This window comes from Ctenopharyngodon idella, chromosome 9, assembly GCF_019924925.1.
Source record: "Ctenopharyngodon idella isolate HZGC_01 chromosome 9, HZGC01, whole genome shotgun sequence".
In the NCBI taxonomy this organism is placed as follows: Eukaryota; Metazoa; Chordata; class Actinopteri; order Cypriniformes; family Xenocyprididae; genus Ctenopharyngodon; species Ctenopharyngodon idella.
The window spans coordinates 2,851,957-2,876,887 of record NC_067228.1 but is presented as its reverse complement, the minus strand read 5'-3'; the positions used below and the strand labels follow the sequence as shown (position 1 = coordinate 2,876,887).

Genomic DNA, 24,931 nt, shown 5'->3' with positions numbered 1-24,931 from the left:
TCCAAAAACATGCATGACAAAGAAGTGTTTAATGATCGGTTAACTGTAATTGGCGAATTAGCCTATTATTATTATTATTATTAAATGTTGTTGTAAGTCTATTAAATGCTAAGGAATAAACGAATCAAGGGTTTACAAACTGATGATGATCATAATGATTATTTTTTGCCATTGTCGGTTTTCTGAAATCTATAAAAAAAAGAATCAAATAGCCAATCCTAATATAGAGAGACGCAATTAAATTCTGCTTACTCAGGTAAACCAGTCACAGCAGCCTGTTAAACTGAAAGATTTTGTGATCGTAGCGGTATCATGTAAGTGAAAATGAAACAAATGAAAAAGAATAAGAGCTTTTGGTGACGTCACGCCGCTTCCTTCAAGTGCAATCTAACGTGAACCTTCACTGCCGTTGAAGATTCACACGCGCTCACAAGTCACACAGGCAGCACTTTTGTGATACAGCTCCTCGTATCGCTGTCGGACTCTAAGAAACCGGTCGGAAATTACCTGTTTCCACATTATCTGTGTCCTGGATGATTTATGTTAAACTGAAAGCAAAAGGTGAGTGAATTATTTCATTAATCTGGCGGAGATCGCGCGTCCTTCGGTAACGCTGCGCGCGCCCGTGTCGGTTTGTGTATAGTTGCTGTTGTTTGCGCACTGAAGCAGATTGATAAGTCACAAACTCACCAAAAGGTGCGTTATTAATCATAATATGTTGTTAAAGTGATCGGTTATCACATTTTTAGAAGTGTATGAATCCTGTCAAGATATTTAACTCAAAACGCTGCTTTTCAATCTTAAAATCCTGCGTAAAGTAGTTAGTTGTCGTATGACAGGCACGTCAAGTGCTCCGAGTTCCTTTGTGTACACTAGCATCATCTTGTTAATGGGTAGTTTACATGTCAATGAGGTTTTTCTCATTCAAAACCAATTTTTATGTTAAAACCTACATATTTTATGAGGGAAAGTGTATATCTGTTCGCCGTTTCCCTTTTAACTAGCGATTTGTCTTCACTAGTTCATTTCAATGATCTTTTTGTACGACAGATGGATTTTTAAGTACGATATTGTCTGTTAAATAAATCGAGCTTATAATAAAACAGCCTGAATATGATTAAGATTAATTTCTTCAATCCTCATCCTTGATGTCAACTGCAGTTAGAGGAGAGAAACGTGAAACCGTCTTATTCAGCTTTGGTTTCAGTCAGAAAATGTTTTTATTTAGTGCTATAGTGTTGATCTTTGGTCTGTTCTGTTTTTTTTTTTTTATGGACATTCAACATTAACCTTTATCACTCAAGACAAGTCTTTGCAATAAATATGGTTTCAAAGCAGCTTTACAGAAAAGTAGTATAATAGTAGGAGAGGTTTGATGTTCCAGATGTTGTTCCGGATGTGATGCTTCAGCCTTCATGGATGACTTAAGACGAAAAAACCTACAATATGACTATCCACTTTAGATGTCATTTTGTTCTTGATATTGGTATTATCTTCTAGTGCACTAAAATGATAACTGTAACTCTTAAAATGCATCATTTTGGAAAAAAACAGCGAGATAATCTTATTTCTAACTTAATAGACATTTTAGTCTTTTGTGATTTAATGATTCATGAGGGTTAAAATGTCCATATTTAAAAAGAAAGTGCCGTGTTTATGTAACCTGAACAGTTCTAAGTCTTAGAAAGATTTATTGTGATGTGTTGCTTGCTTGTTTGTGAGGAAAGGTTGTTGAAGTGAGTTACCATATTGAGCCAGATCACCTTGATCTGTTTGCCTTTTGAAGAAGTGTTAACATGCCTCCACTCTTTAAATCCTATTAGATATTGTAATGTTCATTTGACCTTTTGAACTTAAGTTTGTTTGTATAGTGATTCGTCCAGTGAGATATGGCACATGGTGATCAGACCTTCAGGGTGAACTCCTCACAAGCCAAAGACGTGATTCAAATTCAATCCAGTGACCAAGACTGTTGTCACTGACCATAAAGATAAAACTGGGTGTTTTATTGTGAAAAAGAGAAGAGAATTGCAATTGAGAATAATAGGAATTAGTGTGTCTGGATGGGAAAATGTGCTGAATTGTCATGAAAATGTCAAAACTCAGCTTTTTTTTCTTTTCATTTTGGGACTTGAACCAGTTTGTGCGATTCACCCGATGGGTTTCCCTCCTTCTTCATTTGTCTTTGCCCCGCTTTTTTTTTTTTTTTGACACCGGCTGAACTGAAGACGCCAGAGATCCGAGCGTCTTCCTAACAGCATGACATTGTGCTGTAAGCCACAAGAGATCCGTGAAATGAGCTTAAATCTCGCCGCATTTGAGCTCTCAATACCAGCTGTGAATGAAGTCTTAGCAATGTACTGCTGCATAAGACCTGTTTCAACACAAGCTTCATGAAGAAGATGTAAAATGCAAAGGGATTTGAATCTGTGAATCATTTTTTCTGAGCAAACTGATTCACTAGTCTGGAATGCATCCACAATGTTGGAAAAGCTTGTCACTGGAAACTAGTTGTCACACTTTTGAAATGGGTATTTAAGTTTGCAGGGCTCCAGACTGCGACCAAATGGTCGTATTTTGTGACCACGGACCGTTTATCAGCTCGGACAATAATAAACAGCGCAACCTATAAGCAGAACGCAGTGTGAGCTCAGAAGCTTCTCGCGCACCAATCTAGATCACGCGACACTGTTACTACAGAGCGCTGGGAGATCCAATGAAAAAGCGTCGAATTCGCTGCAGAATTAATAACATCGCAGCGAGATCTAGTGCGAAGTATTCTCTATTATAAACTACAGGTATCAGATCAAACATGGCTGACGTGGAAACCAGGAGAAATATTGGGCCATGAATGAACAAGTTATGTCAGGCTCCCCTGTGAGTAACGCTAACTGTAACCATAGAAATCGTAGAAATAGTCGAATGTTTTTACATTATTCATCTCAGTGTTCATGCAAACTTGGAAATGAAATTCAAGCACTTTCAAGGACTTTTTAAAGTGCTTCACACTTTTTCCAGCACTACAAATCTCTAAATATGATCCAATTATAATGTTATCTTTAATGTGATTATTTGTAAAACTAAAAGTTTAAAGATGAAGGAACACTTCATTATGGAGCCCCACACATGACATGCAGGAAAAAAAAAAGTAAATCGTGCGCACGATTTACTATTTTGTTCCCTCGATTTGCTAAATCGTGCGCATGATTTACTATTTCGTTCCCTCAATTTACTAAATCGTGTGGACGATTTACTATTTCGTTCCCTCGATTTGCTAAATTGTGCGCATGATTTACTATTTCGTTCCTTCGCTTTGCTAAATCGCACGCACGATTTACTATTTCGTTCCCTCGATTTGCTAAATTGTGTGCATGATTTACTATTTCGTTCCCTCGATTTGCTAAATTGTGTGCATGATTTACTATTTCGTTCCCTCGATTTGCTAAATTGTGTGCATGATTTACTATTTTGTTCCCTCGATTTGCTAAATCGTGCGCATGATTTACTATTTCGTTCCCTCAATTTACTAAATCGTGTGGTCGATTTACTATTTCGTTCCCTCGATTTGCTAAATTGTGCGCATGATTTACTATTTCGTTCCCTTGATTTGCTAGCTAAATCATGCGCACGATTTACTAAGTTGTTCCCTCAATTTACTAAATCGTGTGGATGATTTACTATTTCGTTCCCTTGATTTGCTAAATTGTGCGCATGATTTACTATTTCGTTCCTTCGCTTTGCTAAATCACACGCACGATTTACTATTTCGTTCCCTCGATTTGCTAAATTGTGTGCATGATTTACTATTTCGTTCCCTCGATTTGCTAAATTGTGTGCATGATTTACTATTTCGTTCCCTTGATTTGCTAAATCGTGCACACGATTAACTATTTCGTTCCTTCGCTTTGCTAAATCGCGCGCACAATTTACTATTTCGTTCCTTCGATTTGCTAAATCGTGCGTACGACTTACTATTTTTGTTCCCTCGATTTGCTAAATCGTGCGCACGATTTAGTCTACTATTTTTTTTTTTCCTGCATGTCATGTGCGGGGCTCCGTACTTTGTGGCAAACAAACTTTTATTTAAAAAGACATGAAATTACCAGTATAGCCAGTAGATGGCGGCAGAGGAGCATTTATTGGCATATTAGCCATTTCCACTCCCTAATATATGGAGAAAAGTAAGAAAAAGTCTCATGAAAAACAAAAACTTTTCTTCAAATGAATCTGTCTGTCAGTTCAATATGGTACATTTAATAAGAGTAGAATATTTACATTTTTCCCTATAAAAATGAGGTTTTTGTCAATGAAAGTTTATCTACATCTCAAATCAAGCTCAGTGCTTTACTGTCACATTTCCGATAAATAAAAGTGTAATATTATTAGTAACTGCACTTATTAAATTATCTTTATGATTAAACCCCCGCCCAGCGCCATCAAATCAGGTGCTGGCACCACCTTCTGTAGATATTAGTAACACCGGTGCCACTGCTCTTGAATGTTATTCTGAGCCCTGTATTGTCAGCGCTACATTTGTTGTTCCCCAACACTGCATCAGAACAGCGTTCAGTGTAGTTGTTATTGATGATAAGTGCTTTTAAGCACATTTCTGCGTGGTGTTTCTTTGAGCTAATGCAGGGGAGCAGCTGTATTGCTGAGTGTCTGATGTTCTTCGGGTCTCTACTGGGAATGCGCATCTCTTCTCGTCCTCGCTGATGCATCGACCACGCAGCAGCTGCCTGATTGTGTGGAGATGCTTGGAAACCATTAGTGCAAATGAATTGAAAGAAACAGAAAGACCCTCCTCTTTTTTTTTTCCTTAGACACACACACTCCGAGACATGGATTATACTAATACGTTCTCTCAAACTCGCGTTTTGTAGAGCAAACAAATGCCTATTGTTAGTTTTTGTAGAGCTGCAGCTGAACACAAAAGCGGCCTGTGATGTACTTGTTGTATCTCAGCTGCAGGAAGAATCTACAGCTGTCAGGACTTGTTTTGTGGTTGTACCTTTATTTTCCCTCTTGAAAGAGAAATACAGTTTCACAAACAAAGTCTCTGCCGAAACTAGTTAGGACGGAGGCGTTGCTCATTCATGAAAAACTCTTGAGGTAGTTATTTTGTATGTTGTGTATTTATATGAAAATAATGAAATTAGCTTAAACTAATTGCAGAACATGTAAGGTTTAGACTGTTTATTTCAGCAACTGCAAATTCATTCAATAATCATTTGTTTGGAATTTATGTATCATAGAAATTGCATTTCCCTTGATCTTTTGATATAAAGAAACTTGGAAAACATTTGCGTTAACGATGCATATTGGGAGTTGTAGAAACAGTTTAGTCCAGTCACAGTGAGGTAAAGAGTAAGTAGTACACTGTAAAAAAAAATATATTTTTGTGATTTATCACCACATTTTTTCTTTTGTCAAATCAACTTCAATAATTAATGTCATTCAGATAACATAATATTTTGAGTTTCTGTTGATTAAACCAATCGCCTTCATTTTTAATTTCAATGAACTCAATTTAAAGGCAACCAGGTAACTTACTTTTTCAAGTTAAACCAACAATTTTTTTTTTTTTTTTTTTTTTACAGTGTACATATACTATTATTATAGAACTGGCAATAGCAAAAGAATATTTATTTATTTATTTATTTAAAATAAGATCCCTCATAATTTAAGGTCACAATATAGCCCAAAATCAAAAGTAAATAAATAAATAAATAAATAAATAAGAACCTATTTTTGGGAGCTTTATTTATTTAGACATAATTTATTTGACCTAATTATAACATAAACACATTTTGCCACAAATTCTCATTTCTGTAATGCTTTTAATCAGTTTTATTTTTATTTTTTGTAATTCTTGAAAGTGGTTCTCATTAGATTCCATTACTGTATTAAAATTACTGGAAAGAAAATCAATTTTTAATTTAAATATTTAAATCTGTGAAGGCAGTACAACAATTACTACCAGACATATACAAGTACTTTATAAATTTTTTTTTAATATGACATTAATAACAAGCAATTATATTATTTTTTTAATAATTAAAAATAAAATTAAAAAACAATCCTTTTTTGATAAAAAAATCAAATTTATATATATATATATATATATATGCATTTATTTAAAAAATATTATTTATCAAAAATAAATATATAAAATTTGATTTGATTTTTTTATTTTTTTTTTTTTTGATCAAAAAAGGCACCTTGTTCTTTGATAGGTTTTGTGAGATTCCCCCAGACAACCTAATTGTGAATCTAATTAAATATGTAAAGCACGCACACATATACACAGATGGATTGTGCTTTTGAAATGCTTGACTTAAACAGCTGGAAGACCCACAGCGATGAGGGAAATTAGATTATACTGACAGTTCTGTGAATTCATCTGGCCAGAGATTCAAATAATAAAGCAGAGTTGCAGTCAGAAGGTCAACGCAGATTTATTCAGAACTGTCATCCTTGAAAGTGCAACAACCACCCATGAATACAAACCACTCTGCATCATAGTCTGGTATTTAAGGGGATGAAAAATAACACGGTGCCATTTGAATGTGGTGCATGTTATCAGGCTCTGCTCTCCCGGCAGGCAACAACATTAGCTCAAGGTTACAGTAATAGTGCTTGAAACAGCACTTTTAAATGCTAGCAGAATCACTGGACAGATGATTATTCGAAACGTTCCTCACATACTGCACACACACGTTCATTTTGAATACAGAATGAACACTGTGCAGCTTGTGATCGCAGTGGACAAAGACTATTATTAGCCTTCTCCAACATTTGTTTGTTTATCAGCTTTAGTTTAATACAGTGAGTAAGCCACTAGAAGCTGTTATTATTACTATTTATTTACTGAAACCGACTAGCTTATTGCTTTTATAGAACGGCAGTATGATAAAAGACACAATTTCAATTATTAGTTACATTTATTAAAAAAAAAAAAAATTGGTTTTTGAATATTTTGGAAAGTCTGTTCACATTATTTTCCACTTTTTTCAGTTGTTTTGCAACAATTCACAGTGATTATCAAATCTCAAAGGCTGCATTTTAATTAAATAAATATGTGCTGTGTGTTTCAGAGTGAAGTGGCACTTCCTTCATTTAAACAACTCATAATAATAATAATAATAATTTATTTATAATATTTTATTTATATAATATAATAACATTTTGGCCAAATTGTGCAGCCCTACAACAAACCTGCACTTTCATGTTCACTCAAAACTCTATCTTTGGAAGATTAAAAGCCACTACCCTGGTAAACCCTGCAAGTGACTAGTGCACTGACCTCCTGAAAGTTGCTTACTGTCAGACAATCTGAGCTAGCAGTTTTTACAAGCGCTTTCCAGTTGTGTGCATTACGCATGAGTGAACGGATCATGGGCGGTCCGTGGGTGTGCCATCTGAGCTGAGACCATACTTAACTCACAAAAAGACTCATGTCATGTCTACAATCTTCCAAAACATTAACCAGAAACAAAGAGGAGATATTAAATTATGCATTCAAAGCCGTGTCACATCTATTCTGCAGCATTGGGGGTCTAACTGCTGTCTTCAGACCCCCAAACGGCTCGCCAGAAGACAGTCCTCCCGAATCCCCCTGCAGGAGCCCAGCATCCTGATTAATGAGTGGAAGATTGTGGAAGAGCGAGCGAGAAGTGAAAGATGGATGGTGCAGTGCAGGCGCAAACTCGCATCAAGAAAACTGCCCTAATTACTGACGGCCCTGTGGTTCGTTTGCTTTAAACACACTCTATATTCCCCCTTTTCTTCCATCCAGGAAGAACATTCCCCCCTTCAGACTCATCTAACGACCTCATTCTCAAAACCACAGCCATTAGTCATTCCCAACCAGTAAAACATCTACATGGACTTCCCCTCCAAGAAGACCTGTACACATGACAAAACGATTGCTTGCACAACATTGATGTGAAATAACAGGTCTATTTCAAAATCAAGAAGCAAGAACCTAGTCTCACATACAGACTTTAGACTATTAGCAAATTCTGTCGAAAAACTGCCCATTAAGACATGAAAAGACTTCAATGAAAAGCATCCAATCACAGTTTGTTTTTATGTGCTCTTTAAAGGCCCACTGATGTGTCTTTATTGTTATTCAGTGTATTGACGTAATTTCAACTGAAACGGGAAGACAGGGCAGGACATATCGAACAGCTCCTCCCCTTTTTTAAAATAGCCAATAGCGTTTCGTTTCTAGCTGTTGATCTTGGTAAAGCCTCAGTATCCTTCTAATCTCAAACCATTTCTCCTCCTAATCTTCTCCATATCGCTTTAAAATACAGCATTCTGTGCAGAATTCAAATGGGTCCGATTCGTTTTATGGTCTGCGCCGACTTGTGCGTATGATCCGCTCTGTGCTCTTGTGTCTCTGGACCGGTTTGTGTGACACTAACGTGAAACCAGACTTCATTTGTGTCAATGGAAAGCATATTTACACTGTCTTAATCATTCCCTATCCCTATATAGTGCACTTTGTACCATTTACCATGTAGAAAATAATAATTGTGTGAACAAGTGACTGATTTTAGCTGCAGCTTCAGTGTCTATTTATAATGTAGGGGGCGGGACGCTTTAGATTCTAGAGAGCATTTGATTGGACAGAAAATCTGATGAGAAGCTGAAGTGCAGCGTGATGTCATCAAAATCACTGACCCATATTGGCGGAAGCAAACTAGCTTATAGATAACAGTAAGGCTAACATATTCATGCTAAAAGACAAAAAACATAAATTTTGATTTCATGATGAAGATTTAAAATACATGAAATAAAATATTTTATATATATTTAATTCAAATGCATTTTAAATTGCAATCACATTTTTTTAATCAGGAAAAAAAAAATCACAATTAGTTTTTTTTTTTTTTTTCAGATCCAAAATCTGGTCCTTTTATTCTGGCAAGAACTGTCCACTTGTACATTAAAAGACCATCTGACTGACAGGTTAAGTGAGCAAACACATTTGTTTTGTGTTCACATTCCTACTAAGCACCTCAAACTAAATTCTTTTTAGATTAAAAGCCACTAAAAATGACTAAATAAACAAACAAAATAAGAAATAAGAAAAAACAAAATAAGAAAAAATACCATTGTAATTCACTGCAAAATAAAAAATTGAGTATTTAAGAAAAATATAATAATAATATATTATTATTATTAATATATTATTGTTGTTAATAATATAATATTATTATTAATAATAAATAAACATATAAAAATTACTAAATAAAAACAAAATTTACCATTGTAATTCACTGCAAAATAAAAAATGGAGTATTTAATAAAAATATAATAATTATTTTATTTTACATTACAACTGTTAAATTTCAATATTAACATTTATGGCTGTCTTAATTTCATTATTTTCAAACGTTAATCCATCAAACTTTTATTTTGACAGAATACTGAAGGGAGCGCTACACTGCAAAAATGCTTTTCTTATATTTTTTTGTCATGTTTCCAGTCTAAGTATCTAAAAATTCTTAAATCAAGAAGTCAAAATTAAGTGAGTTTTTCCTTAAAACACGCAAAATAATATGCCAGTGGGGTAAGCAAAATAATCTTGTTTTCGGTTTGAAATAAGATTATTTTGCTTACCCCATTGTTAGATTATTTTGCTTGTTTTGTAAAAACTCACTTAATTTTGACTTATTTTTTCTGAAAACAAGACAATAATTTTTTACTTGTCTAGAAAATGCTGCTTGATTTAAGAATGTTTGGATATTTGGACAAGAAACAAAACAAAAACTCTAAGAAAGAAAAGCATTTTTTGCAGTGTAGAAGCTTCTTTTGTTGATAAGTGCTTCTTATTACAAGTAAAAGAAGATTGTTGGTGCATGTTTTGTTTCTAAATGAACGTTAAAGTGACTCAAACATTTACAGTGAACCCAGACTGAACACACAAGCAGATGATGAGCTGGTTACGTGTAAGAACGCTTTACTCTGAAATGCGCAGCACATATATTTATTTAATTAAATTGCAGTCTACTAAGCCATATTGCATTTCGGTTTTATTTTGATTAATCGTGCAGCCCTTCCAGATGTTATACTGTTAGTCACAGCTCTAGCTATGTGATACTAGGTTAAGTGTAACACCCTGTGATACGCTGAGCTGGAGACATTAAAAAATGGTCAGTGACTGTCTCGCTCTTTCACACTTATTTTTTCCCTCTCTCTTTCTTTCCGTCTGTCATCTTGGATGTCACATGTCCTTTGCTCAGGGAGGGACTGAGGCTTCCTGTGGTGTTAAGAGCTCATGTTAAAATGCCAGTGCTTTTACCTCTTGTTTGCATGTTTTTCATAGGCTGTCATATGCAATAATGCTTGCTGAGTAAAAGAAAAATTGCTATATCTAAATTGTTTGATATATCTTAATATTTATATATTAAATTGTTTTAAAAGGGTGATAAACAGCAAAAATAAATATACCTACATATATTTTTACTAATGCATTTTAATGTGTGAAAAATGCGACAGACTTCTGTGAACTTTTTTTGGTTGATGACTTGGTTATGGATTGAACTGATTCACAGAAATGACATTTAAATCAGAGATGCTATTAAAACATTGCATTTTCATACTCAAATCACAAAATGTGAAACTAGTCCTATGACACAGTCTTTATGAAACTTAATGAGCAAATTAAAAGCATTTGATCATTATTTATAATGTTATAATGCAATCGATATTTCCAAGCACTGTAGAGCACACTATAGATCCTGTTCGATATTAACTGTCAGAAATTTGGAGAAGTTAATGTTACTGTGAGATTTCAGTGTTTATATATAAACTAGGGCTGTCAATAGATTAATTTTTTTTAATCGCGATTAATCGCACACTTATTGTAAAATTAAGCATACACCATTTATCTTGTTTAACACGTCCATTTTGCCATCATTGCCTACATCCAGCAAAGTAAACCATCAGAATGAAGTGTGATTTCCACAAAACTGTTTTTCAGCTTTTTCAAGGTAAAATTAGATGTCTTTCCAAAAAAGGACACCAAATAACCAAATTATATTTTTTCATATAATTCATACATTTTATTTACACCAAAGCACCCATAAAAAAATCACAGCAAAAATACGTTTCAGAATTCACAGTGTATAGTATGTGCAACGGCAAAGAGCTTGTTTACATTTTAGACAAGTCAGTTGCGATACTGAACAGGACCACATGGAGACCAACCAACCGCCTTGACCTGCATATATACAAAAGTACACAGCAACATACACAGGACAAATCCAAACATTATCCTGAATGTGTGTGAAAACAACGTGAATGTACTGAAATGTGCGATCAGTGTGTCGAGAGCACTCATACATGATTTCTTTGCGCATCAGTATAAGAGACTCACATGCTTCTGTACATCACCGCAATCGTCTTTACTTTGATTGCAATCTTCATCCATCAAAACTTTACTAGCGAGACGCTGGTTTGCTTTATCCAGCTGAGAAACATAGTTTTCATATCATCTGGCCATACAGCGGTGGGATTATTCGACGTTCTGTTCACACAGGAACAGCACGATGCGGGAGGGCTCGCGCTCTTCAGATACAATGACAGAATATGACAGAGAGTTTGTGTTTTAAAGCAAAACAGACACTGGAATGAATAATTCTCTCTGCCATCTCTGATATAATCAGCATGGAGTTTAAGATCATCTAATTTCGTGACGTAAATTACATTATGACGCAATTTCACATGTTTCCGTAATTTTTTTGCGTTAAATTATTTTAACGCGTTAAGGATTTTGAATTAATCGCATGCATTAACGTGTTAACGTTGACAGCCCTAATATAAACACTGAGAAATGAGAGACACATTTCTGATTTATTTCTGTGTATTAAAGGGGACCTACTATGCCTCTTTCACAAGATGTAATGTACGTCTCTGGTGTCCCAGAATGTGTCTGTGAAGTTTCAGCTCAAAATACCCCACAGATCATTTATTATAGCTTGTCAAATTTGCCCCTGTTTGGCTGTGAGCAAAAACATGTCGTTTTTGTGTGTGTCCCTTTAAATGCAAATGAGCTACTGCTCTCGGTCCCCTTTCCAGAAGAGGGCGGAGCTTTAACAGCTCACGCTTCGGTTGCTCAACAACAACAAAGCTGGAGAATCTCACACAGCCAAAATGAGGATTGTCAGTAATGGTGTTCAGCCTTACATTGTTCAAACCGGAGTCGACACTGATGGAGAGACTCAGGAAGAAGTTACAACTTTTAGAATGAAACTGGACGTTTCTGAATGGTTAGTGGATAAATTTATGTAGTTGCTGTGGAGTTGATTCAACTCATTGACTAGCATGTGCCGTCATGTTAATCTTTTGTGCAAATCCAGCGCTGAATTGACCCTCGTTTGTGAAGCAGTCCGGTGTAAAATGACGGCATGTCAACAACACTCTACTACAACAACTCTTCCTCTTTTCTAAAGCAGCCCAACATGGCCTCACCTCCTTTGTTGTGTGTTCTCGGGGGCGGGGTTTATGTACATTTTGGGGTTTGTGATGCCACCAACCCAGGAAGAAGCTCGTTGTCTACCAGCTGTTTGTTGTAGTCCTTAAAAAGCGTTTTCTGTAAAAGAAAATATCTCCCTTTGCATTGAACTTTGAGCGTCGTAACTTTGCAGATAACATTACACACTAGCTAAAGTTAAAAAAGAGTTAAAGTGATGCATGGTTAAATTGTTAGAAATTGATTCTAAGCATCCTGACTTTGATTGAACATGTTGCATGGCTGCATTTATATTTACGTTTCCTTATATAATACACATTTTTAACAGATTATTAGATTAGGTTGACATCTTATGACCAATAACGTTAGAGGATCCAGCAGTAGAAATGGCCACTATGACCAACAGAACAGAGATAAGATCGCTGCATATGTGAACGTCCCATTATTGAGACTGATGTGAAGGTGACCTGTATGTGAAATGTGCTGCTCTTTGCTTTTTTTACTCACAGAAAGCGTGCGGCCCTGTTAATAACCCCTTGCTCACCGCTGCTCTATTCTACTCAGTAATTACTGACTTTACACCACAGATCTCTGAGAGCCGTTCCCCTCATCCACACACAAACACAGGTCTTTTGTCCAGCATCCATGTCATTTATAACTCGGTAATTCTTGACAGAATCATATTTTCTGTCTAAGTGTGGTGCCTGTTAAATATAGATGGTGCTGAAAATCAGTTTAAAAATTATCCTGTTTTCTTTAATGGTTAATGGTACATTGATCAATAGATATTTGATATGACAGTACATATTATTTTGTTATCTGAATGGTGTTTGACAGGCAAGAAAAATGTTTCTTGTAAGAAAATGGAAGGAGGCTGCAGTCAGGTGAAAACCTCTGAAAATGCTCAAGAAAATTAATCCAAAATAATGTGTAACGTATTTTTGCACATCTGTAGCCTGTTTTCTCTCAAGAATCAGTGAACTGATTTTTAGTGTTAATCCAGATGGAAGTATGGATGACGCACCGCTCATAACCACTGGCCTCTTCAGTTCATCTGCCAGAAATGTCAGATTGGTTGCCAGATTACAGTGTATGGAATGTGTGAAGGCCGGATATCCTCTCAAAATGATCAGCCTAGTGAGGTTTGGTGGAAAAATGAGGGTGCAAAGTCCCCTCTTCTGGGTTTGATTTGATGCAAAAGTGACTGAAAGTGCCGAATAATGAGTGGGTGAATTGTTTACTTAAGGCACCCACACACTACAAGATAATCGCGCTGATTTTAGGCCCAGTTCTGCCCTACTGACAGTCCTAGGTAAAATTTTTCTCAATTCTTCTTGCCCGTTGTCTGCCATGTTTGTTTACTCTAAAGTCACGTTTGTTTTCCCGTGTTCACAGTCAGGACTCACTGAATTAAATCTGTTTGTGTGTGGTGTAGTGTTGTCATGATAGTGGAGTTTTTAACTTCGATACGATACCTTGAAAAAACATTTTCGAAATCCTGGGGAAAACTTCCATGTATACTGCCATATAGATAATAATAATAATAATAATAATAATAATATCTCATAATTTTTTGATAATTTGGGTAAATTTGTTGCAATAGCTTACTCACAGCACAGGAAGGCTTTATTTGAAACTTTGAACTAAATTTACAAAGAAAGATGTAAACAATCAGTAATTAAATGACAAAACAGCACAAGTAAATACAATAGAATTAAGAGACAAATTAATTAAACATGGCTTTAAGTTTTTCAGGTGGGTCTAACAGTATTCGGGTAGATGCTACAAACGTTTTTTCAGTCAAGAACCGTGAGTGATTTTCTCTGTGTTTTGTTCTCTGATTAACATGACAGAAAGCAGCAGGAATATTAGGCTGCTGTCACTTTAAAGAGGGGGGTGTAATGCTATTTCATGCATTCTGACTTATTTACACTGTTAAAGAGTTGCATTCTCATGCTAAACATGGCCAAAGTTTCAAAACACGAGTTGGACGTATGACGGAGTATTTCTGTGCCAAATACACTACTTCGGGTTGTGGACATGTTTCGCCGAATTTTTTTCAAGTACGGCCTGTACCACGTCACAAAGGCTGGAATTCCTTGTATAGGCACTTCTCCCTGATAAGCGTACACATCACCCAGAACAAGAGTAAGAGCCGCCCATCAACGCGCTTTGTTCGGGATACTGAAGCCAAGAGATTTTTCAACAATGGCTGTGTCCTAATTCAGGGGCTGTACCCTTCGATGGCTGCATACATCATTGAGGCAGTCTCATTTAAGAAAAATAACCGTTAGATTGCAAAGTAAGAGAGAAATTACAGTATTTTACGCCTCACAATGAATATCAGTCAATTTTATTATGGTTACTTTTCTTAAATATGACATCCTTGATGAAGTATTCAGCCTTCAAATGCGATCTCCGGAGGACGCAGCCTCTGAAATGAGACGCAGCTCCTGTCACCGGAGTGTGTTTTTGGTTGTGAGGGAAAGATTAACTTTTTCAGCTTCCCAAAGAACCCAGCGTTAAGGGAACAGTGGATGAAGTTTGTTTTTCCGGGGCAGTTGTGCACATATGTTTGTTTGTTCCCGGGATTTCGGTGATGAATACTTTGTAAACAAGTCCCAGTTCAGCGCTGGATTTGCAGATCGCGGGTGGTGAGTAAAGCTGCATCAGATGTGTTTTGTTGGCGATCGGCGCGCAAGTGCATAAAATGTAAACAACACAAACTTTTTTTTGTTCCCTTTTCATTTATAATGATGTCACAGCTAGCAGACGATCTCTACGCAAAAGCTGCGCACGCTTGTGACTCTTTAGCTCCGCTCACGACACTGACGGCAGACACGCCTCCAGGAGCTCGGCTTTTTTCGGAAAGACTCGGTACAGCGTATCTATCTTTTATAAATATGATAAAACTAAAGAGTTTTCGGAGATATGAAAGATGCATTGTTACTCTATATGTACTCAAGATTAACATGAGATTGGCAGAACTGTGTGTTCAAGAGCTTATGCACGGATCCAGTATACCGTTACACAACATGCGTTTTCTTTCTCAAATATTTACGTTCCAAAACTGACTGTGTTTACCTGAATACTCGCAAAGACGGGCATTTTGACATAAATTTGTGTGTATTTGACTGTTTAAGTGCAAGCCTTGAAAAACAACTGGTACTGGCAAGCTGTTTGAGAGGCGGCATTATGTATATTTTTTTATAGCGCGCTTCAGGTGTGAGCGTGAAACCTGCTGGAATGATTGAAATTACGCACACAGGGCTTAAAGTTTTCCGTTACTATGACGAATTTCCATCAGTTGGAAAAAATGAGGAGAAAAGAAACATGTAGCTTGTTGTTGTTGTTCTGCCGGCTCAGCTATTCATTTCAATTATATTCAGTCATTACACCGAAATGGCTGGCTCTTAACCACACAATCACTTCTGATTGGTTAGAAGAGCGCGTGTGTGGTGGCGGGAGAGGGGGGTATTAGCCTTGTTAAAAAACAAAAGTACGTATTAAGCTAGTATGTCAGCTATGAACGAGCTGTTTTTGGAGGAAGGTCTGGATGTGTCACTCATCGATAAGTCCGTTAAAAACAAATGGAGATGGGCTTGGCTTGAAGAAACGGAGGAGAATGGCCACTCGCTCCGATCCTGGTGTAAAACAAATTAAACTGCTAGGTGCGTGTATGTGTGTAGTATGCCATAAAAAACTTCAAATTATCGATATCTAATGCACAAAGTGTTCAAAGTATAATGTTCAAAGTATAATGCTCAGGTTAAAACAGAATTTATTATTATTGTCCAGGGTATAATGGCTAGGTTAAAAACAGAAATTATATTATATAGTTTGTGATATTAGCTCACTTTGCGGCAAAATCATTCTCTGTTGGCTTTTATTATTTGAGAAATAAAAACTTGTTGAAAAGTTATGCAAATGTTTGATTATATGTATGACTACATCACAAAGAGTCAAGTCTTGTAAAAGAATTTCATTAAATTGTGTAAATAATAGAAATGCAGGTCAAAATTGCCTTTCTTTAAATGCAAATGTTCTTTGAGTATTTCATTTGTGTAGGTAAAGCATGTACTCATTATACTCCTAATTACAAGATGAAAAGGAAAAACTACTCTTAAACTAGGTGTGTGACAGGTATGGCTGTGGAATGGGGTTTGGCTGAGGAAATATTTTTCAGGCGGGTGTCTGTGTGTCAATTCGCCGGCGTATCAATACTGCAGAAAAGGAGTATTGGAACAGTTTCAGATATTTCAGTACAGCCTGGTCTCATTGTTAATACATAGGTATAAATATGTAACTTTCAAAGACACAAAACGTACATTTTTGTACGTTTGGATAGGTGCTGAAATGTACAATATGGACGTATTGGCAGCATTTAAACGTAGCATTATTACGTTTTTACAGCAAAAAAACGTAAAATATTTACAAATCTTTCATGTCATAATAAAGATACATGTATAATTTCCCTTTTATCAAGTTTATAGATAAATGTAAGATCCCTAAACCCCACCCCGAACCTTAACATTCCCATTTTATACAGAATGTTAAAAGAATAAAACATAATGGACAGAAATGTGTAGGAAAATGACAATTTTAGTAACAATATAGCATTAAAACGATATTTTGAGCCGCTAATCCTACACCTACCCCTAAACCTACCCATAACCATTTCTTAAAACTACGTACTTTTATAAATAAGAATAACAGACAAACAAGCATTTATTTATTTATTGCAAAAATGTCAAAAGTGTACCAAAAGTAGTTCAAATCATGATGAGTTGCAGTCCTTTCTGGTGGGAATAGTTTTTTAAAATAATAACAAAATAATCTGCTACTGTGTGTCAAATGATCTCTTCATTAAGTATTGGGGTGTAAATGTAAAAAATAATAATAAACCTCCCACTTTTGCTATGTTATGTATTATTGTGCTGTTCATTTTATTACTAACTTCTCAAACTTTTTACTTTTAAATTTACAGATTTTTAAATATAAAATAGTTCTAAGCTTTTGTTTTATTGTCTGTCCTGACAGTGTTAATACTGTTATGTTAATATTCCAAGCCATTTATTGTGGATTTACTGTCAGTACTGGGCTCGCAGCTCACATGGGTATAATATTTTGTACTGTGACGCCACCGAAGACCATTTTTGACCCAGGAAAAACCCTGCTTTAGTAATTCATCAATTTCTTCCATTCTAGAAGCGCTACTCAAATGTCATCGTTTCAGTTGATTGATTTCAGCCCTCCAAAAACTTTTTTGGCTGAAACTGAAAATTTATTTTTGGTTGGCAAAATTTCAGTGCGTCACTACTTTACCTTTTATTTATCTGTATTTGGCCAGTACTCCCCACATTCAAATCAAGATTTAAAAGCTAAATGTGAAACACAGCATGCTCAAAAGAAACACTTAATCTGGTAGTGTCAGTGTCACTATAAAAATGAGTGGTTAACATAATATTTGATCTTCTCAGTCAAGTTTTTTTCTTTGAAGTGACACTGCCTTCCTCCTCTGTGAAAATGCAGCTGGATTAACCATTCTTGAATTTCAGGTCAATTGAGATGACTCAAAACGTGAAGTCTTGTCTTGAAATGAAAAGGTCAAAAAAAGATTGTTAGCTGTCAGGATTGTTCCCGTCTCACCAGGAAGTGGTGTATCCTTATAATCCGTCACGTCTGTTGGAGTTAAAGGTGGGTGGGGTGTGGATGAACAGGAAAGTCTCTCTTGTTTTCAACATAGCTGTTCTTTACTACCATGAGTCCTGTCTCATGAGAAGACAATGTGTCTGTCTCTTTCTCTTTAAACAATGGCAGTGAGACCGAACTGTAACTCAAGCCGTCTCTTTAGCACTGTGCTTCAAAGAGTTTGTGGAAAGAGCTTTTCTTTGCAGTGACCTCCAGCACTGGATAAAACATGGAGTTCATAAAAGAAATCAAGTCCTTCCGTCACACATTCCTTCAGTTGGGAAAGTCAGGAAGGACCTTGTAATGTGGAGTGTCTTAACAGGAGACGAGCTCTCTTCGCATTTCAGATTTGCATGCATTATCTTGTGGGAAAATATACTGATGACTCGTCATGCACGCAGCACCATATCCAATGAAATGCTCTGTAGGATGAGAATATCCTTCTCCCTTATAGCACCTGCCTCTGACTAGCTGGTTGTGTTTCTCAGAATCATATAACGAAAGCCATTCATAGTTTTGTTTCTGCAGGCCTGTTTGTTGTGTTGTTTCAGTGAGGTATGACTGACAAAGATAGATAAGTGCGTGCAAGGGTTGGGGGATGTAACTGAAAACACATCTCAATATTTTAAAAAGCTGAAAAATATCTAAAAAGCTGTATCTCTCTTTCAGAGCTGGGTCATTCCGTGTCAAAACAACCAAATTTTGGAAACTTCCCCGGCTCAAATTTTTAACTTTGTTAATATTTTTTCTGTAGAAAGATCAACATAAATCATGATTAAAGCCAAAATATTAAATGTCACAGATGTATATTACTGAATAATCCACTATTTTGTCGAGGAGGGTCAAAATGACAATTTTCAACTGAGATTTGGAGCCAAATTAGAGGGGTGTAAAAATGACTTTAGAAAGATGGCACCATCATTATTTCATTTTTACACAGAGATTGGTTGGTCTGTTAGTAAAATCTGTTGACTTTAGCAATCTTTGTTTCATTATATGCCAACAGTGACAGTTCAAAAATGGCAAAAAGCACTTCTTGTGTTTTTTGCCTCAAGTTTACATGCCTGTAACTCAAGAAGTATTGAAGATATCTAAATATCCTTTTAGATTCTGGTTCTTAACAAACTTTCCCTTTAGTATCTTTATTTTAATGGCCCTCGATGGCTCAATCCCAGAGATACGGAGATCTTAATGCGGCTCCATGAGTAAATTGTACACATTTTCAGTGGTCAACTTCACCTTCTTGACTTACAGGCATGCAAACTTGAGGCTAAAACATAAGAAGTGCTTTTTGCCATTTTTAAACGGTCACCGTTGACATATAATGAAACAAAGATTGCTAAAGTCAACAGATTTTACTAATAGACCAACCAAACTCTGTGTAAAAGTAAAATAACGATGCTACCATCTTTATAAAGTCATTTTTATACCCCTCTAATTTGGCTCCAAATCTCAGTTGAAAATTGTCATTTTGACCCTCCTCGACAAAATAGTGGATTACTCAGTAATATACATCTGTGACATTTAATATTTTGGCTTTCATCACTATTTATGTTTGTCTTTCTACAAAAAAAATATTAACAAAATCAAAAATTTGAGCTGGGGACCTCTGGTTGAGATGACCTGAGATGAACCAGATGTTTTTTTAACATTGATGATAATAATAAGAAATGTTTCTTGAGCAGCAAATCAGCATATTAGAATATAATTTATGAGGGATTTTAGCCTTCACATTGATTAATATTGCTCAAAGTGAGTTTCACAGGCAGCAGAAATAGTTTTTTTTCCCCTTCAGATGTTTTTGTTCATCTGGTGGTAATTTCCATAAATGTCAGTGTTGAGAGAGACCATACAGAATGATGTGACTTTTGTGTAAAGCTCATCTCAGTCAATCCGTCTCTCTCCAATTTCATTATCTCTGTCTGTCTCTCTCTGAGTGTCTTAAGTCAGCTTGTTTTATATGATCTGTAATTTGAGAGTGTCAATGCCTGCAGCTAAATGAAAGTAAATTCAGCCCTGTGATGTTAAAGAATAAGGTTCTATTTAGGGCAGAAACATAATTGATGCAAACACAAATCATTGGCCAGCAACATCTAGTGTGTGCATAATTATTAGGCAGTTTGTGTGTTTTGTGATTCATACTCAAAGATTTAATGGATGTAAATAACCCTTCTTTTCAGTAACACTCGTGATCCTCTCATACATAAACTGTCAGTTTTTCTTTTTTGTTAAGATGTATATGGTTTCCTCTCATTGTAAGTTATATATCTGAAAACTATGGAAACTTATGGAAGATAAAGAATTGTGAGTTTTAAAGTCAGGATTGCGAGTTTTAAAGTCAGGATTGCGAGTTTTAAAGGCAGAATTGCGAGTTTTATAGGCAGAATTGCAAGTTTTATAGGCAGAATTGCGAGTTTTAAAGTCAGGATTGCGAGTTATAAAGTCAGAATTGTGAGATATAAACTCACAATTCCAAGAAAAAAAACATGTTTTTTTTTTTTATATATAAACTTTATATCACACAATTCTGACTTTACAACTCACAATTGTGAGATAAAAACTCGCAATTACCTTTTGAATTTTTTTATTTAGTGGCAGAAACAAGCTTCCATAGAGAACAGCCCACACGTTTTCAGGTGGGTTTAAGTTAGATGAGGAAGGGGTTTTCTGGTTGGCTATACATGCTTGTAAATGTTTTTGTTGTCCGGCATAAAGATCATGATCTTCCTGAATATTTCTGAGAGCTTCACATCTTGAACTTCTATAGACTCCCGGTTGCTGTTCTGGATGATTGTGACACTGGAAGCTCAAGGGTCTTTGGTGTCTTTTTGGTTAATCCATCGCAGGTCTTTTGCAGTTAATTTGCACCTTTTTGACTATTATTAACAGGATTTGTATCATCTTATGGCCACGTTTTTTTAAATTTCTGGAGTGGGATTTTTGGGTTAAACTATTCCTTTTAAGGAATTCACTGCAGAGGGCTTATTTCAGTAACTTGTGATTTACTCTTTGAAGGTTTGACATGTAAATGAAGTGTGTGTGTGTTTGAGTGAGAAAGATTAATTGCAGATATTAAAATAGATGTGGCTTCATTTCCTTTAATACTTCCAAGAAACACACCCATATGGTAATATTTAAGACGATAAACTGATCAGAGGATGAAGAAGTTATACAAGCGGTGGTTTCTATTAATTCAGTCTAATTTGTAATGAATGAGAGGGATAAATGCACTGCAAAAAATATTATATTTGCCAGTAAAAATATCTAAATATCATAAATAAAAAGAAAACAAGATCAATTTAGATAAGGTTGATGCTCAAACAAGCAGAGCAATGTTTTGATAGCATCACAGTATTTACACTTTAACCTACCAATGAATTCCTTGTATGTTTTTTAACATTGAAACGATTACATGCTTCACCGTTTAAATGAGGAGTCATTATTTTTAGCAGGTAGAGTAATTGTTCATTATTCGTTTTTTCCAGGTTCTGGAGTGATGTGGTCACAGTGATGTCACTGAGTTGAAGTAGAGGCCGTCATTAACAGTAAGTGAAACCTCACACACGATGAACAGGTTTACGGTCTGTTAACATCAAGAATGATACTATAATTATGACTAATGTGATATCTATATTGGAACATCATGTTACGTTTAAAAAAAGCCACATTTTGATCATTTGTACAAAAATTTCATGTCACCCTGAATATTTTGTTGTATGAATATCTGAACATGCAATATGTCAAAAGAAAGAACAGACCCTCTGCTTTTAAACAACAACAACAAAACAATTTATTCTAGCTTCATGCATTCTTTTTATCAAGATACAGCTATTAGATACAGTTAAAAAAATGATCACGATATAATTTTTCATATTGATCGGTATCGATAATTATTGAAAAAATGTTAGCAGAAAAAAATGTTTGAATTTAACCAATGCATTTTTAATTAAGGCAAACAACAAAGCAAAATAAAATGTAAACAAATCTTTCTTATATTTTATATGAAGATTAAATAAATAAGTGTTGAAGAAACTTAGAGCTGCACAATTCTGGATAAATTGAGAAACTTTTTTGTTTGTTTCAAACCGAGATCACAATTCTGAATGTCAACTAAACTAAATAACATGTAATTAACTAGAGGTTCTGACAAAATATTAATTGCTGCAGTCTTTTTTAAAAATTTTAAATATATTTGAATTAATTATTTTAAAAAATCAGTTTGGATGTATGATTCAATGACACGCCTATAAATACTCTTGTTTCATTATTGGATAAATCAGTGTATTTGAAAGAATCTGCTGAATGAAGATTCAACGTCAAATACATTTTTTTAACACTCACTTGTCGCCACCTGATGGTGAAACAATGTAATCGATAAATGCGTCATTTTCAGCGCGTTCAAGTTTCTTTCACTTGTCGCCACCTGGTGGTGAAACAATGCACGCTCAAGTTTCTTTCAAAAGCTGATAACATAGACATTAGTATTTATATCTGGACTGTAAACTTTTATCTCAGTTGTTCTGTGATTAATTTGAATATTAGTAGCACAGAAATAACGATACTGTATGGTTGAAAGCCATGTTTGTGGAGCTGTTAATACCGACATAACCGCTCTCAAGACGAACTTTGAAGTAAATCAACTGTAAGATGTAAGGAAACCATGAAACTAACGAGCTGAAATGTCTTTTTATTAACAATCTCCTCGTCACTGGCAGGTACAGCACTCATTTTCATGTGTTTCTGTGTTCTGATTTCACGTGGCGATTGCGCATCTGAACTCCACAGCAACTTGTTTGCATGTCACTCGTAGCGCGTCTGTTTGTGATCCAGGGACGGAGCGAGCTTGAGAGTTGTTCATGCAAACAAACTTCATGTCTGTTTACATTTTAATGCATTTAAGTGAAACTATATCGAGAGTTATATCGAACATTTTTTCTATCATTATCGATTAAGACATACCATCGATAAATATCGATACCGTTTTATCACCCAGGCCTACTTTATACCCACTTTAAAAGCTTAAAGCCATGTTTATTTCATATTTCTCCTTATTCTATTGCATTTATTTGTGCTGTTGTTTGAAATTTGTTTATTTGTTCTTATTTTATTACTGTCTTTTTACTTGTTTTTTCTATGAAAAATAAAATTTTGCATTGAAGAAAAGTAGATTTTTGTATATGCTGTCAATAATTATAGTTATTTCAATTATTATTATTATATTATAGTTCTTTGAAAGAAAATTGGAATCTGCAAAAATCAGTATCGGCAGGTCACACTTGCAAAAAATTGGAAATCGGCCAAGAAAATTGCAATCGGTGCATCTCTAAATAGGACCCTATGAAATGTTTTATTTGTTTTAGAAATTCTGTTATGTGTTTATTTTTTGGCAAACAAAGTGCTGCATATTTTAGCAGTCTTTTTGCGATTTAATATTCACAGACGACTAGTCCATATCGCCGTTTGATTAAGTGTACTTTTGATTTCACACTAGCGCTTTTGATGCGCACCTGGGTTCATTTGACGTCAGAGTTCGGTTTGGTTTGGATGATGTGAACGCTGTTTTCTGAACTTGGGTGCGCACCTGCGAACCATACCCGAGTACGCATAAAAAGGTTGGTTTGGGGTACGGTTCACTGCTGATATGAACGCAGTTGTACTAAATTACTGAAGTGAAGTGCTATTGATGACATATGATTCGATTAAAAACTGTTTTTTTCACTCACTTTCCTGACAAGCGTGACTGACGCACTACAAGCAGAGAGAATTTACATCTCATTTCTGCTTTTTAGATTTGTTTTTCAATGTTGTTTAGTGGTCACTCTGGAGGGATTGTGTTTGGGTGTTTCTCAGTAAATCACATGGATCTAAACAGTGGCAATTGAGCTTGAAGTGTCCATATGAGATGGCAGTGTGGATTTAAAGAGAGCAAGTACATCCTGGAGAGAAAGAAAAGTGTGGTTGTGAACCCATTTTGAACCCAAAAATCCAATCAGCTGGACATTATGGCAAAATAAACCCTGTTGTGATGCTGAAGAAATGTCATGTTCATGACTGTGTTGTGTGCGTATGGATTTCTCATGCGTCTGTCCTTCAGCGGCGTCTTTGCGAGTGACAGATTGCTCTGATGTGATCAGAGGAGACGGCTCATTAGGTCAGGAATGTGTTGAGCTGTAATGACACTCATCACATCGCCAGCGCACACAGAGAGACGGGAACGCATCTCTAAGGTCAAAGCCAGCGGGTGGCCGCACACAAACTCGCATGGCTTCAGCTTAGTAGGTCACTGCCTCTCATTGGCTGTGTCAGAAACCGAAGGCAGTGCTGCCCACTTAGTCAGAGACTTAACAGAAAGCACTTCCTGCTGGGATTCGCAAAATTTTGCCAGCTAAACCCCTAAAATATTTATTTGAAGTAACCCTGAGATTTGAGGTTAATATTTCAAGAAATTAACACATTTGCATGATTTCTCTTAACAGTCACATGACATGCAGGTAAACAAATACTAATGCTGCATGCGTCCTAAAATGCATACTCTATAGTAGGTACTACATTTGGTTTGAAACTTGCTTCACGACTGTAGCTCCGCCCCAATAATAAGTTAAAATTATCTATTATAATATAATTCCCTATAATAATTACTCTATTGTAAGTATGTGTGTAGTGTATGAATGAAATTTGGATGTACTACATCTGTCATGTTGTCACTGTCACTGCCATTCATAAATTCTCTCCTGTGGCCTCATGGGATAGTAA

The 24,931-nt window shown here is 35.7% G+C and overlaps 1 protein-coding gene across 11 annotated transcripts in view; it reads left to right on the top strand.

Annotated features, from left to right (window-relative positions):
* Positions 1-385: 385 nt before the first annotated feature.
* Positions 386-24,931, top strand: part of LOC127518294 (bromodomain adjacent to zinc finger domain protein 2B) — a 99,795-nt gene continuing 75,249 nt past the window's right edge. For 9 of the 11 annotated variants that reach the window (XM_051904748.1, XM_051904745.1, XM_051904746.1 and 6 more), the window contains exons 1-2: positions 386-561; positions 21,664-21,723. The gene's annotated coding sequence lies outside the window, so the exon portion shown is untranslated. Of the gene's footprint in view, positions 562-7,727; positions 7,750-21,663; positions 21,724-24,931 lie in introns of those variants that run through there. The other 2 variants (XM_051904751.1, XM_051904744.1) reach the window with 2 other exon arrangements.